This window comes from Chenopodium album, chromosome 10 (genome assembly GCF_948465745.1).
Source record: "Chenopodium album chromosome 10, dcCheAlbu1.1, whole genome shotgun sequence".
Lineage (NCBI taxonomy): Eukaryota > Viridiplantae > Streptophyta > Magnoliopsida > Caryophyllales > Amaranthaceae > Chenopodium > Chenopodium album.
Genome location: NC_137843.1, coordinates 60608006 through 60623746, shown reverse-complemented (window position 1 = coordinate 60623746; position 15741 = coordinate 60608006). Strand labels below are relative to the sequence as shown.

The window sequence follows — 15741 nt, the reverse complement described above, 5'->3', positions numbered from 1 at the left end:
TTAAAATTTTATTATCATACAATGTTTCTTTTTTATGAATAAAAGAAAAGCATGTCTGCAATTTCGTAGTTCATTTAATTGCCAACTTAATTTATATAAAGTCATTATTAATTTAATGGTTTTTTTTTTCAGAAATTCCATGACCCAAGTATCACAAGCGAAACAAACAAAACGAAAAGCTTCAAATCCAGCTTCTTTACCCAAGGACTCGTACTCATGTTTGGTTCTTGCTCTACCCCCTGGAATGGTTAACAATATCGCGTCGAAAATAAAGCTTGTATGAGCTTGATAACTGGTTTCACCAGGTTCGTCTGATACAACATGCTCACATATGATTACTTTTCCATCTTCTGGCAAAGCTTCATGGCAATTCTTCAACAATTTAATACGTTGTTCATTATTTCCTGCTGTATGAAAAGTCCACTGGAGGAAAATAAAAATAAAAGCTTTATTATGTTATTACCACATTAAGGCATTAAATTAAATACTACCTCCGTTACATATTATTTATGTCAAATCGTTGCAAATAATATGTAACGGAGGTAGTATTTAAATATGCCAAATACAAAGTATATAGTAAAACTATACGATTTGAGTTACTAAATAAGTACTAGCTACTACCTTGACCCAGGCTAAGGCGGTAAGGCCCGATTTATTACCTAGAATCAACAGTTATGCAAAAAACACGACTTGACATTTTATTAATTGTATTTTATTTATCGTCCACTTCATTTTGATTATTTTATTTATAAAATAACATAAAGATATGACATAGTAAAATGCTAAGATCTTTGGTATTGAACTTGAAATTCTATGTACAAATCTTGTACAGTATAAACCTTATTGATATACTTCGTATTAAATAGTGGAAATCGCCGCATGACATGCTCTCTTGAACTCATCTATAACGTACACGTTAATAGTTTAAAGTTATTGATGCAAATCTAGTTATCTAAACACTCAGGCCAGGGAGTAGTATCATATACCATTGACTAACTTTGACTAATGACTAATTTTTTTTTATATTAGTCTATATATTTTTATGATTAGTTTGTTATCTTTATTCTTTATATGGTCAACCACTCAACCTTAGCGTTGTTGAAGAAAGACAAAAGAATTAAAAAGACCTCTCAAAGTAATTAAAGGGCACCTTCATGAATATGGCGTCACCCTTTGGTACATTGATGTACATGTCTCCTCCAACATGCTTAATACCTGCATTAATATAGAGATAATAACATATTACGGAGTATAATCATATACGAAGTATTATACTATTGAACTATTTATTAGTTGTTGAATACTCCTTTTGGTATAAATAGGAGTGTTTGTTTTATTTTGAGGAAAGAATTTTCAAGACTCGTACTCCCTTCACTTCACTATAACATTAACTTCGTAAGTCATTTTAGCTAATTTTTTTCAAGTGAATTTTAATACAAGTCTCCCCTATATTACTACATATTAAACAGTATTAACTATCTTTGTAAATATTAATTCATCAACGATTTCACAAGCATTCATGTTCGTTATATTATAATCCATTTTATAATGTTATGTTAACTCGATCAACTTTTAACCAATAATGATGACGTAATCCTGATCAATTAGTGATAAATCAAGTGGAGCGGACGAACAAGACTTTAGGAGTTTAGGGAAGGGTAAGGGCTCTTTATTAATTGTAAAATATTGACTTTTGTATTGTTCATATATATGACTAATTACATAAAATTATGAGTAATTTATACAAAATAAAAAATAAAAAATAAAAAAACTTTTGTTAAAAAATTAGTACTTCATAATGAAGATCTTTAAATCAATGAAATGAAAAGATTATTTAAATAATTGACCTATTCTTACCAGGAAAAGGCAGTGCATCTTTAATGATATGAGGCAGATCAAAATTAATACCCTTAATTGAGGGGTATTTAGAGATAATCATATTGAGTGTAACTCCAGTTGCACCACCAACATCAACGAGAGATGAAATACCTTCAAATCCTTTATAATTATCTAAGATTTTCTTGGATACCATGATAGAGTGATAGTCCATTCCATCATAAAAAACATTGTAAAATCTTGAATTTGTACCAAGATAATCAAATACGCCCATACCATGAGCCAAATTGAAAGGAACTCAACCGTCAAGTACCGCATCTTTCAAATGTTTCCTGCAATAATCAACCATAGTATGAATCTATCAAGAGAAACCTTATATATATACTACCTCCGTTAATTTTTACGTGTAACTTTGAAATATTTATATCTCACAAATAATACCCCAAAATTGTACATAAAAATTAACGGTACATGTGATAGATTAAGCATTATTTGTGACTTGCCAATAAAGTATACACGGATCCAATAAGACCGTTACAAAAGTCACAACTCACAAATTTGAATTGAATTTATGCATATAAATATGAAGAATTTGAGGTGTATTTGGTTTGAATCATTAAGGTCAAACTAGTATGATTCAAAATTAAACATTATTTTAAACATTATTAAAAATCACCACCATATAAAATTACTATTGTAGCCACTATGCCCACTAGTCCACTACTTAACAGAAATAAATTGTACAAAGTAGTAAAAAAACATGTGTGTAACTCAAAACATATGAAAGTTTCACTTACCAAGAATCCATTAATCCATTATAACCTTATCATACATGAGAGTGGCAAAGGCAGTATATGAACCCCCACCACCATTCTTAACCAAAAATTGGCAAACAGGCCCAAGTCCATAGACCCTTTCAACCTGACCATTAGGCCCAACACGGTTAGAGAAGGTGACAATAGTAAAGTTAGCCAAGATGCGTAGCAAGCGGTCTAAGACCACCACGGCATCTGGATTAGTGGTGGTTAATTGGGAGGCGATCTCTAACGACGAAAGTTGGGCATCACGGCCTGCATTATTGATTATGTCAATAATGTTTAGCTCAAGGACTGCTTTGAACACCATAGATGGTACATGGCTAGTAGCCAAGCACATTGCCATAGAAAGGGCCTCCTCTTCAGTAGTTGGGCCTTTTTGTGTAACATTATTGCCCATAATTCAGCTTTTGTTTTTTCTTTTTCTTTTGAACTTACTAGAATGAAATAATTAAGGGATTAGTTGGATTTTAAAGGACAAGTGAGATTAATTTGATTTCTGAATTTACAATCTCATGATTTATAAGGTACTCAGTCACTCACTTGTTTTGTCCTCGCTAACTAAAACAAATATGTTATATTTTCCATGTCAATTTGGTGCAAGGGTCCACCCTTTGTAATTTTTTTCCCAATAAAATCAAAGAAATCCAATAAATTCAAATAATCAAGTGACAATCAACATCTAAATATGATATAAAAATTAGTTTTGATGCTAAGTACAGAATATTTAAGTAAATGAAAGATGCTTTTGGCTAATAATTTGTACTTCATCAATATAAAAACATTTGTAATAGACTTTGCACTTAATTTAAGGCAGTCTAATACAAATGATTTTTTAATGATGAAATAGCAATCGTTAGTACTTTATCTGCTTGCTTAGGAAGAAGATTGTGACACTCATATTGTTATAGACTTATGAACTGTACTATGTATAAGTGTATAACGTATTATTTAGTACTCTATAATTTTTTTTTTCTCAAATATAGAAAATAATTCTATTCTTTTGGTTTTACTAGGACCTCCTCTTTCATAAAAGGAAAAAATTAAATACAATAATCCCATCTTTCGCCCATCTGCTCAAAATAATCTCACCTATTCGAATTCTAGAAATAATCCCACCTTGTAACCCCATCTTCCCAAAATGAACCTTTTCATTTAATGACCGGTTGTTTGAACTGGTAACCAGTTTTAAAAGGTAATTTGACATGTATCACCTTTTAATTGGGTTTTAAAAAAAATTAAAGAATTTAACATTTTTTCTTTAAAATACCCTCTTCTTCTTTCCCCTGCAAAAGCCCCCTCTCCCTCACTGGACGAGCCGTCGCCGACCAGTCAATAACCAGCTGTCCGCCAGGTCGATCAAACCCAGTTGGCCATCCGCCCTCCTTGATTCCCTCCCACCCAATTCACCAATCACCACAAAATTGTTTCTCTAGTCCTATACTCGAATCACCCACCCAATTGACCAATCAACTCATTGGCGAGATCCCTGAGTTGAGTCGACTCAGTTCCCTCAACTCCCAAACCGAAACATCAAAATTTTCTCAAAAAGCGTGGATATTAGCCTTCAATTTTAGAAATTTTTTGACTTTTTTCATTCGGAAATAAAAAATTGCCGAAATGTTTACCATGATCCATAATACCCTCCGGGAGTCCAATTGGCTGGGTGGAACCATCCAATTTGCCTTTAAACGACCAATTTACCGACTTACAACTTGCACCGATTTCACTCATTCGAGCCTACCACGAACATTTATGACAACAAATAATGACATATATGGTTCCAAACAGCATTATATGACCCCAATATGTATCCCATAGAATTTCAAGACTTTTTGACACTGGTCTCTAAAACCTCCAAAATTTCTCAAAAAGCGTGGATATTAGCCTTTAATTATGGAATTTTATGACTTTTTTTTCTCCCGGGTATTAAAATTGCCAAAATATTTACCATGGTCCCAAATACCCTCCGGGAGTCTAATTGGGTGGGTGGAACATCCAATTTGCCTTTAAACAACCAATTTACCGGTTTACAACTTGCACCGATTTCATTAACTCAAGCCTACCACAAATATTTATGACAACAAATAATGATCATATATGGTTCCAAACGACATTATATGACCTCGAGATACATCCCCTAAAATTTCAGGACTTTTCGACACCAGGCCCCGAAACCTCCAAAACTTCTCAAAAAGTGTGGATATAGCCTTTAATTTTGGAATTTTTTTGACTTTTTTTAGTTTGGAAATAAAAATTGCCAAAATGTTTACCATGGTCCCTAGAATTAAATAATAAAAACATCTAGAATTAAGTATCACCACTAGCATAATCAATGCAAGACAAATTCTTACCCCAACCAATTAATTATATGTTCACAAGGAAAAGTAATCTCTAGATATAATACCAAAGGTCTCTTTCGAGTTATCAATGGCTTCTCTAATCACAATCAAGCCTATTTTCATGGAATCATGCAAATTAGAGACATTAAGCACATTACTCTAACTTCCTAATCATCCATTCAACTATTTTCATGATGAACTTCAAACCCTTAATTAATCTATTCGATTCCGTTAAAACCCAACTTTCATTGCGATTAAAACAAAGGAATAATCACAATACCAATTATCTCTAATCTAGTATTGGCATAAGCACAATTAATTAAGCATGAACAATATAACAATTAATTGAGAATTTCAAAGAATAAATCAAGTATCAATCATGGCTAGGGTTAAACCTAACCCTAGAATAATAATCTACTCTGACATAATAAAAGAAATAAAATAAATGAAAGAGATGAAGAAAATATAATACTTGAATTAATAAAATAAAACTAGAGAGAAAACTAGGGTTCTAAACTAATGGGGGGTTATGGGATAATAAAGCCAAGGAGTATTTATAATAAAGCTAGGAATTAGGATAGAATTAGGAAACTAATTCGGGCTAAATCGTCCAAGAATTGTCCACACACGGGCGTGTAAGCATAGGGCACGTTCGTGTATCTCGCTGCTGCACGCGTAGCTCTTCTTAAAACGGTCATAACTTGAGCTCCAGATCTTTGTTTGAGGCGTGTAATATATCGTTGGAAAGTTCTTAAAGTCTACTTTCCAATGAAATTTGAATCACTCCAATATCATTTGTAGATCAAAAGTTATGATCAAAATAGTGGACGGGACTCATATTTGCCAAGTCTTTCATCAACGTCCTTGCTTCTTTCTATCCTTATTTCATCTCGAAGACATGATATGAGATCCTAGAGCAACGTAGCTTCATACTTTATTATTATTATACTCAAGATTAGCTAACCATAATCCATTTGCATCTAAATCACCTGAAATTCATCAAAACACACAAACGGAGAGTAGTAGAGCATAACCTAAGCAAATAATGTAAAAATACAACTTAGACTTCTAAATCCATAAACAATTGAGTGTAGATAAGCACCTAAAATATGTACAAATTAGGACCTATCAAATTCCCCCACACTTAACCTTTACTCGCCCTCGAGTAAACAAAAGAAAAACAAAACTAACCTAGAAAGCAATAAATCCTAATACTCACTATCGTAGGAATCACGATTGCACTTAGCATGTGCAACAAGCCCTTTAAACCCCTAGGCTACCCTAGTGGACGAGTATGGTCTCGTGAAGGTTTTCAGAAGGCATACCTACAAAGCCGACTCAAGAACTTCCAAACCAATTTGTTTAACCAAGTGACTTAATTAAAAACCAAAATCATTTTAAATCAAAATTCAATTTATGTATCACAGATCAATGACATGGATGAAACGATAAATTGTAGCACCCTTCAATAACCAACCAATCTTGCCGCTTCCTTTCCTCAAGCTTGAACCTTCCCTAAGGATGCTCAACCATATTAGCTCATACCTCACTTCGATTTGATGACCTTCGTCAAGACTTGCACAAAATCTTGCCCTCCACCAGTAGAAGGACCAAATTGCAAGGAAAATCAAGAGGACTTTAAAAGGGTAAGCTTGGGTGATAGGGTGAGAGAGATGTAAATTTGGGAATGTGGTGGTTAAAATCAATCCAATAAAACTCATATTTAACATCCTTGAATGTAATATGCAAGGAGTAAAGAAACATCAACAATGAAATTAATGACATCAAACATCACACCGCCAACAATGAATGCATTACTCTTCCTTATCAACTCCATTGATTCAACATTAACATTCACCCCTCTTTATTTCCCATCATTTTTTCAATACTTGTTTTTTTTAAAAAATATTTTTTTGAATATTTTCCTTTTTTTTCTCTTTTTCTTTTTATTTTTTTATTTTTTTTTATTTTTTTTATACCACCTTCCTTCAACTAGCTCATCATACAAATCAACATGCCTTAACAAAATACTCTTCTTATCCAAACAATGCATTACGAAACCATAATGTTGTAACACAAGGGTAGTCAAGAAAGAAATAAGGCTCAAAGGGGCTATCAAGAGAAGGATGTAACATATAAAGAAAAATTCCTAAAGATGACTCTGAAAGCTCTAAATAACAAAAATATGCCTCAATCATATTTCCCAAACAATTCGGCAATCGATCTCAGGAAGCTAAAATGCAAGTCTCAATTGGGGCGATCAAGAATGAGGGTATTTGATTTGAGTCTTACGAGGTTCGTGGCCCTCCAATAGGTACTTATCGCACAAGAGGAAAGCGATACCATCTAACCACAAACAATTGTTATCAAAAGGATTTACGCTACTTATCGAATTACTCAAGCTAATGCCAATCAATTCATGAAAAGAAAATAGAAAATGTTTTTTTTTTTTTCCGAAAATCACTTGTTTCACATTTTGGAATAAAGGTTCAAGATGACACTAAGATGACAAAGCCTAAAATGTCCAAAGAATAATAAAACTCTCCCCCACACTTAAAATTTGCAGTGTCCACAATGCAATAATAGTAGAGTATGATTAATTAAAGAGGGAAGCTAAGATACTCACAGAGTCTCAACAGAGTATGGAAGGGAGGGTGTAACAACCCTTATGATTGCAACACCAATACTAGAAGAGTCATCATTCACCAGTCGTCAAACCAAACTGCTTCATCAAAAGGGTCTTCAAGAATCAATGGAACACGGGAATAGTGTCACATAAAAGTATCTCAATTGGCCCAAAATCTATATAATCATATCCAGGCCCTGCTTCTCGAAAATCTGCCAATGTAGCAATAAATTAATACCCACAAACATTAACCTTAATTTGCAACCAATAAAAAGGATCCAAAACCAAATTAACCACTCTCTTCGATTCTCGTCAAGTTTCGTCCTATGCTTTCAATGGAACGGAGTTTACGAATCCTAGGTTCGTATTTTGGTAATTTGAGAATGATCGAATAAGAATCTGTGCAAAAGGGACGGTTGAAGCAGTAATACGAACAATGTGATCTTCTTTCGAGCTGTCATGATCGAGCTATTTCCAAGTGACGAGGAGTCCTTGAGTCGTCTGTAAGTTTTTCTGTGCTTTGGTTCTTCCCCTTTTTTTTTATTACTTTACGAACCTTATGCCGCAATGTGGCTGCGGTGTAGCATCGTTGGCCGCGACCAGGTTGCAGGCTAAACTGATTTTGATGCACAAGAAGAATGCTGCCGCAACTAGGCTGCGTAGAAGATGAATTTGCCGCAACCTGCTTGCGGACCATTCTGTCTATGTTGCTTGTGATGCTTTCTTGGTGAGTAGATGATCGTGGATGGCAACTTCAACCACCTGCAATCACATAGAAACACATACAGAAGCAAATAGTTAGAGGGGGAAAGTACCTAACTTAATAAAAAACAAAGCTATAATAAAAAAAACAAAGAAAGAAACAAAACAAAACTACCTAACTTAATAAAAAAACAAGAAAAATAAAACCCCAAAGTACTATGGAGTACTAAACTACTTGCTACACAAACGTCAAACAAGGGGAAAAAAAAACAAAATTAAGAAAACCTTAAGTTCTAAAATTCTAGTAAAAATTATAGACCAATGCAGAACAAGTTAGTGCTCTGAGAAGCTTATCATATGTTCCTGCAAACATCTCAGAAAATATTAGATAGAAAAACATTAGAGAAAGAATGTATAGAATACTAAAGACTCCACTAAAAATACAAAAAGAAAAACAAGACTCAAAAGACAAAGGAAAATTAATTACTACCTTATTAGACTCACTTGGAAAAACAAAAGAAATATTTACATTAATTACATCCATATGAGAATCCTTGTTCACAAAATTATCATGGATTAATGGAGGTGAAAAGACAAAAGAAGGGAGATGTAAAGGGGGAGAACAAGGGTAAAGACCAAGCTTTCTAGAGAAAGGAATACGAGGCTCAACAGACACCGTCTTGGATAAAGGCGCACTAATCTCTACTCTCTCAACCTTATAATCCTCGTTATCAAATTCACAAATTTCATCCCTAACTTCCTTCAAATTCTCACAATTTTCATCATTACTCTCCTCTACATGGATTTCATTCTCATCATACCTTAAGCCATCATCATCATACATCAACTGACAATCAAGAGATTGTTGAATAGAATTCAATTGGGCTTGTAAATTCTTTGATTGGTCAGTTAGTTGCTCCAAACTAGAATTAACCTCGTAAATGAAATTTGCAAAAATAGACTTTAATCTTGACTCGGTTGTTTGAATTTCAATGTCCTTGTATATTTTAGCACTTTCTTCAACAAGAAGCTCTAATCTAGATTTAGATGCTTGAGGCTCATAAGAAAATTGAGAATCAAATGGAGAATATGAGTTATCACATTGATACTCATATTGAGGAGAAGGGTCATAATAATTCTCATAAGCTTGATTATCATGGGCAAAATCATAGGGGTTCCTACAAAAGTTTTGAGAATTTTGATAAGAAGCATCAAAATCAGAAACATGATAATCCCAAGCATTATAGCCGTTATAATCTTGATGATAATTATAAGAATATTCACCATTGTATTGATTCCAATCCATGATCAAATGATAATACGAACAAGGGACAAAAAAAACAAAAAGAAATAAAAATTAATTACAAACACAAACTAATTAATTCTAAGCAAACCAAATCAATCCGTCACCCTCCCCGGCAACGGCGCCAAAATTTGATAGGCGGTCGCACACCTAACAAAAATAATACCTAACTAAACCTCCTAATTATGTAGTAGGGTAAGTCAGGGTCGATCCCACAGAGAAGGTAGTATCAATATTGGTTACTATGAATTAAAATTAGTCGAGTCAATCAAAATAGGGTTGAAAATATCAAAATATTATACTACTAAAACAAGAAAATCAAATAATAAAAACATCTAGAATTAAGTATCACCACTAGCATAATCAATGCAAGACAAATTCTTACCCCAACCAATTAATTATATGTTCACAAGGAAAAGTAATCTCTAGATATAATACCAAAGGTCTCTTTCGAGTTATCAATGGCTTCTCTAATCACAATCAAGCCTATTTTCATGGAATCATGCAAATTAGAGACATTAAGCACATTACTCTAACTTCCTAATCATCCATTCAACTATTTTCATGATGAACTTCAAACCCTTAATTAATCTATTCGATTCCGTTAAAACCCAACTTTCATTGCGATTAAAACAAAGGAATAATCACAATACCAATTATCTCTAATCTAGTATTGGCATAAGCACAATTAATTAAGCATGAACAATATAACAATTAATTGAGAATTTCAAAGAATAAATCAAGTATCAATCATGGCTAGGGTTAAACCTAACCCTAGAATAATAATCTACTCTGACATAATAAAAGAAATAAAATAAATGAAAGAGATGAAGAAAATATAATACTTGAATTAATAAAATAAAACTAGAGAGAAAACTAGGGTTCTAAACTAATGGGGGGTTATGGGATAATAAAGCCAAGGAGTATTTATAATAAAGCTAGGAATTAGGATAGAATTAGGAAACTAATTCGGGCTAAATCGTCCAAGAATTGTCCACACACGGGCGTGTAAGCATAGGGCACGTTCGTGTATCTCGCTGCTGCACGCGTAGCTCTTCTTAAAACGGTCATAACTTGAGCTCCAGATCTTTGTTTGAGGCGTGTAATATATCGTTGGAAAGTTCTTAAAATCTACTTTCCAATGAAATTTGAATCACTCCAATATCATTTGTAGATCAAAAGTTATGATCAAAATAGTGGACGGGACTCATATTTGCCAAGTCTTTCATCAACGTCCTTGCTTCTTTCTATCCTTATTTCATCTCGAAGACATGATATGAGATCCTAGAGCAACGTAGCTTCATACTTTATTATTATTATACTCAAGATTAGCTAACCATAATCCATTTGCATCTAAATCACCTGAAATTCATCAAAACACACAAACGGAGAGTAGTAGAGCATAACCTAAGCAAATAATGTAAAAATACAACTTAGACTTCTAAATCCATAAACAATTGAGTGTAGATAAGCACCTAAAATATGTACAAATTAGGACCTATCAAATACCCTCTTAGATTCCAAATGATTGGTTGGAACCGTCCAATTTGACTTTAAACGACCAATTTACCGAATTACAATTTGCATCGATTTCATTAATTCAAGCCTACCACGAACATTTATGACAACTTAAAATGATCATATATGGTTCTAAGCAGCATTATATGACCCCGAGATGTATCCCATAGAATTTCAAGACTTTTCGACACTGGTCCCTAAAACCTCCAAAATTTCTCAAAAAGCGTGGATATTAGCCTTCAATTTTGGAATTTTTTGACTTTTTCGCCCGGATATAAAAATTGCCGAAATTTTTACCATGGTCCCAAATACCCTCAGGGAGTCCAATTGGGTGGGTGGAACATCCAATTTGCCTTTAAACAACCAATTTACCGGTTTACAACTTGCACCGATTTCATTAACTCAAGCCTACCACGAACATTTATGACAACAAATAATGATTATATATGGTTCCAAACGACATTATATGACCACGAGATACATCCCCTAGAATTTAAGGACTTTTCGACACCAGGCCCCGAAACCTCCAAAACTTCTCAAAAAGTGTGGATATTAGCCTTTAATTTTGGAATTTTTAGACTTTTTTTAGTTCGGAAATAAAAATTGCCAAAATGTTTACCATGGTCCATAATACCCTCTTAGAGTCCAAATGATTGGTTGGAACCGTCCAATTTGACTTTAAACGACCAATTTACCGAATTACAACTTGCACCGATTTCATTAATTCAAGCCTACCACGAACATTTATGACAACTTAAAATGATCATATATGGTTCCAAGCAGCATTATATGACCCCGAGATGTATCCCATAGAATTTCAAGACTTTTCGACACTGGTCCCTAAAACCTCCAAAATTTCTCAAAAAGCGTGGATATTAGCCTTCAATTTTGGAATTTTTTGACTTTTTCGCCCGGATATAAAAATTGCCGAAATTTTTACCATGGTCCCAAATACCCTCAGGGATTCCAATTGGGTGGGTGGAACATCCAATTTGCCTTTAAACAACCAATTTACCGGTTTACAACTTGCACCGATTTCATTAACTCAAGCCTACCACGAACATTTATGACAACAAATAATGATTATATATGGTTCCAAACGACATTATATGACCTCGAGATACAGCCCCTAGAATTTAAGGACTTTTCGACACCAGGCCCCGAAACCTCCAAAACTTCTCAAAAAGTGTGGATATTAGCCTTTAATTTTGGAATTTTTTGACTTTTTTTTGTTAGGAAATAAAAATTGCCGAAATGTTTACCATGGTCCATAATACCCTCTTAGAGTCCAAATGATTGGTTGGAACCGTCCAATTTGACTTTAAACGACCAATTTACCGAATTACAACTTGCACCGATTTCATTAATTCAAGCCTACCACGAACATTTATGACAACTTAAAATGATCATATATGGTTCCAAGCAGCATTATATGACCCCGAGATGTATCCCATAGAATTTCAAGACTTTTCGACACTGGTCCCTAAAACCTCCAAAATTTCTCAAAAAGCGTGGATATTAGCCTTCAATTTTGGATTTTTGGACTTTTTTTCGCCTGAAAATAAAAATTACCGAAATGTTTACCATAGTCCCTAATACCCTCTGGGTGTCCAAATAGGTGGGTGAACCATTCAATTTGCATTTAAACGACCAATTTATCAAATTACAACTTGCACCGATTTCATTAATTCAAGTCTACCACAAACATTTATGACAACATACAATGGTCATTTATGGTTTCAAACGCCATTATATGACTTCGAGATGTATCCCGTAAAATCTCAAGCCCTTTTGACACCGGGCCCCGAAACCTCCAAAATTTCTCAAAAAGCGTGGATATTAGCCTTCAATTTTGGATTTTTTTGACTTTTTTCGCCCGAAAATAAAAATTACCGAAATGTTTACCATGGTCCCTAATACCCTCCGGGTGTCCAAATAGGTGGGTGAACCATCCAATTTGCCTTTAAATGACCAATTTATCGAATTACAACTTGCACCGATTTCATTAATTCAAGCCTACCACAAACATGTATGACAACATACAATGGTCATTTATGGTTTCAAACGCCATTATATGACCCCGAGATGGATCTACAAAAATCTCATTTCTGTTCGACACCCGACCCCGAAACCTTCTAAATTTCTCAAAAAAGTGGATAATTAGCCTTTAATATTGGGATTGTCAAACTTTTTTTTTGCCCGAAAATAATAATTTCCAAAATGTTTACCATGGTCCCCAATACCCTTCGGAAGTCCAATTGGGTGTGTGGAACCATCCAATTTGCCTTTAAACGGCCTATTTACCAGTTTATAACTTGCACCGATTTCATTAACTCAAGCCTACCATGAACATTTATGACAACAAATAATGATCATATATGGTTCCATACGACATTTTATGAACTCGAGATGTATCCTCTAGAATTTCAATACTTTTCGACACCGGGCTCCGAATCCTCCAGAATTTCTAAAAAACGTGGATATATATTAACCTTCAATTTTTAAAGTTTTGACTTTTTTTTTGTCCGGAAATAAAAATTACCGAAATGTTTACCATGGTCCCTAATATCGTCCGGGAGTCCCATTGGGTGGGTGGAACCATCCAATTTGCCTTTAAACGACCAATTTACCGGTTTACAACGAACTTGCACTGATTTCATTAATTAAATCAAACTTGCCACTAACATTTATGACAACAAATAATGATCATATATGATTCCAAACAGCATTATATGAACCCAAAATGTATCTCCAAATATTTTAAGACTTTTCGACACCAGGCCTCGAAACCTCCAAAATTTCTCAAAAAACGTGGATATTAGTCTTCAATTTTGGAATTTTTTGACTTTTTTCGCCCGGAAATAAAAATTACTGAAATGTTTTTCATGGTCCCTAATACCCTCCGGGTGTCATATTGGGTTGGTGGAACCATCCAATTTTCCTTTAAATGGCAAATTTAATTACCGGTTTACAACTTGCACAGATTTCATTAACTCAATCCTACTACAAACATTTATGATAACATATAATGATCATATATGGTTCCAAACGGCATTATATGACCCCGATATGTATCCCCCAAAATATTAATACTTTTCTACACCGGGCCCCGAAACCTCCAAAATTTCTCAAAAAGAGTGGATAGCCTTCAATTTTGAATTTTTTTTTATTTTTTTCGCCCAGAAATAAAAATTGTCGAAATTTTTACCATGGTCCCTATAACCCTCCGGGAGTCCAATTGGGTGGGTGGAACCATCCAATTTGCCTTTAAACGACCAAATTACCGGCTTACAACTTGCATCGATTTTATTAATTCAAGCCTACCACGAACATTTATGACAACAAAAAATGATCATATATGGTTCCAAATGGCATTATATGACCCCGAGATGTATCCCATAGAATTTCAAGACTTTTCGACACTGGTCCCTAAAACCTCCAAATTTCTCAAAAAGCGTGAATATTAGCCTTCAATTTTGGAATTTTTTGACTTTTTTTTGCCCGAAAATACAAATTGCCGAAATGTTTACCATGTTCCCTAATATCCTTCGGGAGTCCAATTGGTTGTGTTGAACCATTATATTTGCTTTAAAACAGCCAATTTACCGGTTTACAACTTGCATCGATTTACCTGTTTACATCGGCCAATTTAATTAACTTGCACCGAACCCGACTTGAACCGAAATTGACGCATACCCATTTTAACCTGTAAAATCCCAATTTAACCTGACTTATTACGAACCTGACTTGAATTTAACCTGACCCGTTTCTAACTCGACCAGAATTTAACCCAACCTGTTACAAATCTGACTCGAAATCAACCCGACTTGTTATTGACAGACCCAAATTCAACCCGACTTGTTATTGACCCGACCCAAATTTTTACCATACTTATTACTTACTCAACCCAAAAAGTCAATCCGACTTGTTACTAACCTGACTCGAAATTAACACGACTTATTATTGACCCGACTTAAATTCAACCCAAATTGTTTCTGACCCAATTTAAAATCACCTTAAATGAAATTTAGACCACCTTATTATGATTGATCAAAGCATTTTGTCTTAGGAGACCAAGTCCGTCCAGGCCAGCAAAAGAAAGGATCATCATCCTCAAATTTAAGAGTTAAATATAATATATATTTGTTGTATGGTCAAAGGAGATAAATATCTTCCTAAATTATAGACTATAGTTCTCTAGTATATTGCCATATATATTATAGTCAAAGGAAATAATTAGATTGATAAAAATGATAATTACCTATTTATAGTAAGTTGAACCCGAATATGACCTGACTTGGAAATGACCCGACCTAATTGTAACCTGCAAATTATTGACTTGAACATAACCTGACTTGAATCCGAGAATGACCCAACTTGAAAATGACCCAACCTGATTATAACCCGCAAATTATTGACTTAAACCGAACCTGACTTGAACCCGAGAATGACTCGACTTGAAAATGAACCAAGCTGATTATAATCCTCAAATTATTGACTTAAACCGAACCCGACTCAAACCCGAGAATGACCCGACCTGATTTTAACCCGCAAATTATTGACTTGAACCGAACTCGACTCGAACTCGAGAATTACCCT

The 15741-nt window shown here is 34.2% G+C and overlaps 1 pseudogene; it reads right to left on the bottom strand.

Annotated features, from left to right (window-relative positions):
* LOC145565628 (O-methyltransferase 13-like) lies at positions 1–3187 on the bottom strand (annotated as a pseudogene).
* Positions 3188–15741: the final 12554 nt, after the last annotated feature.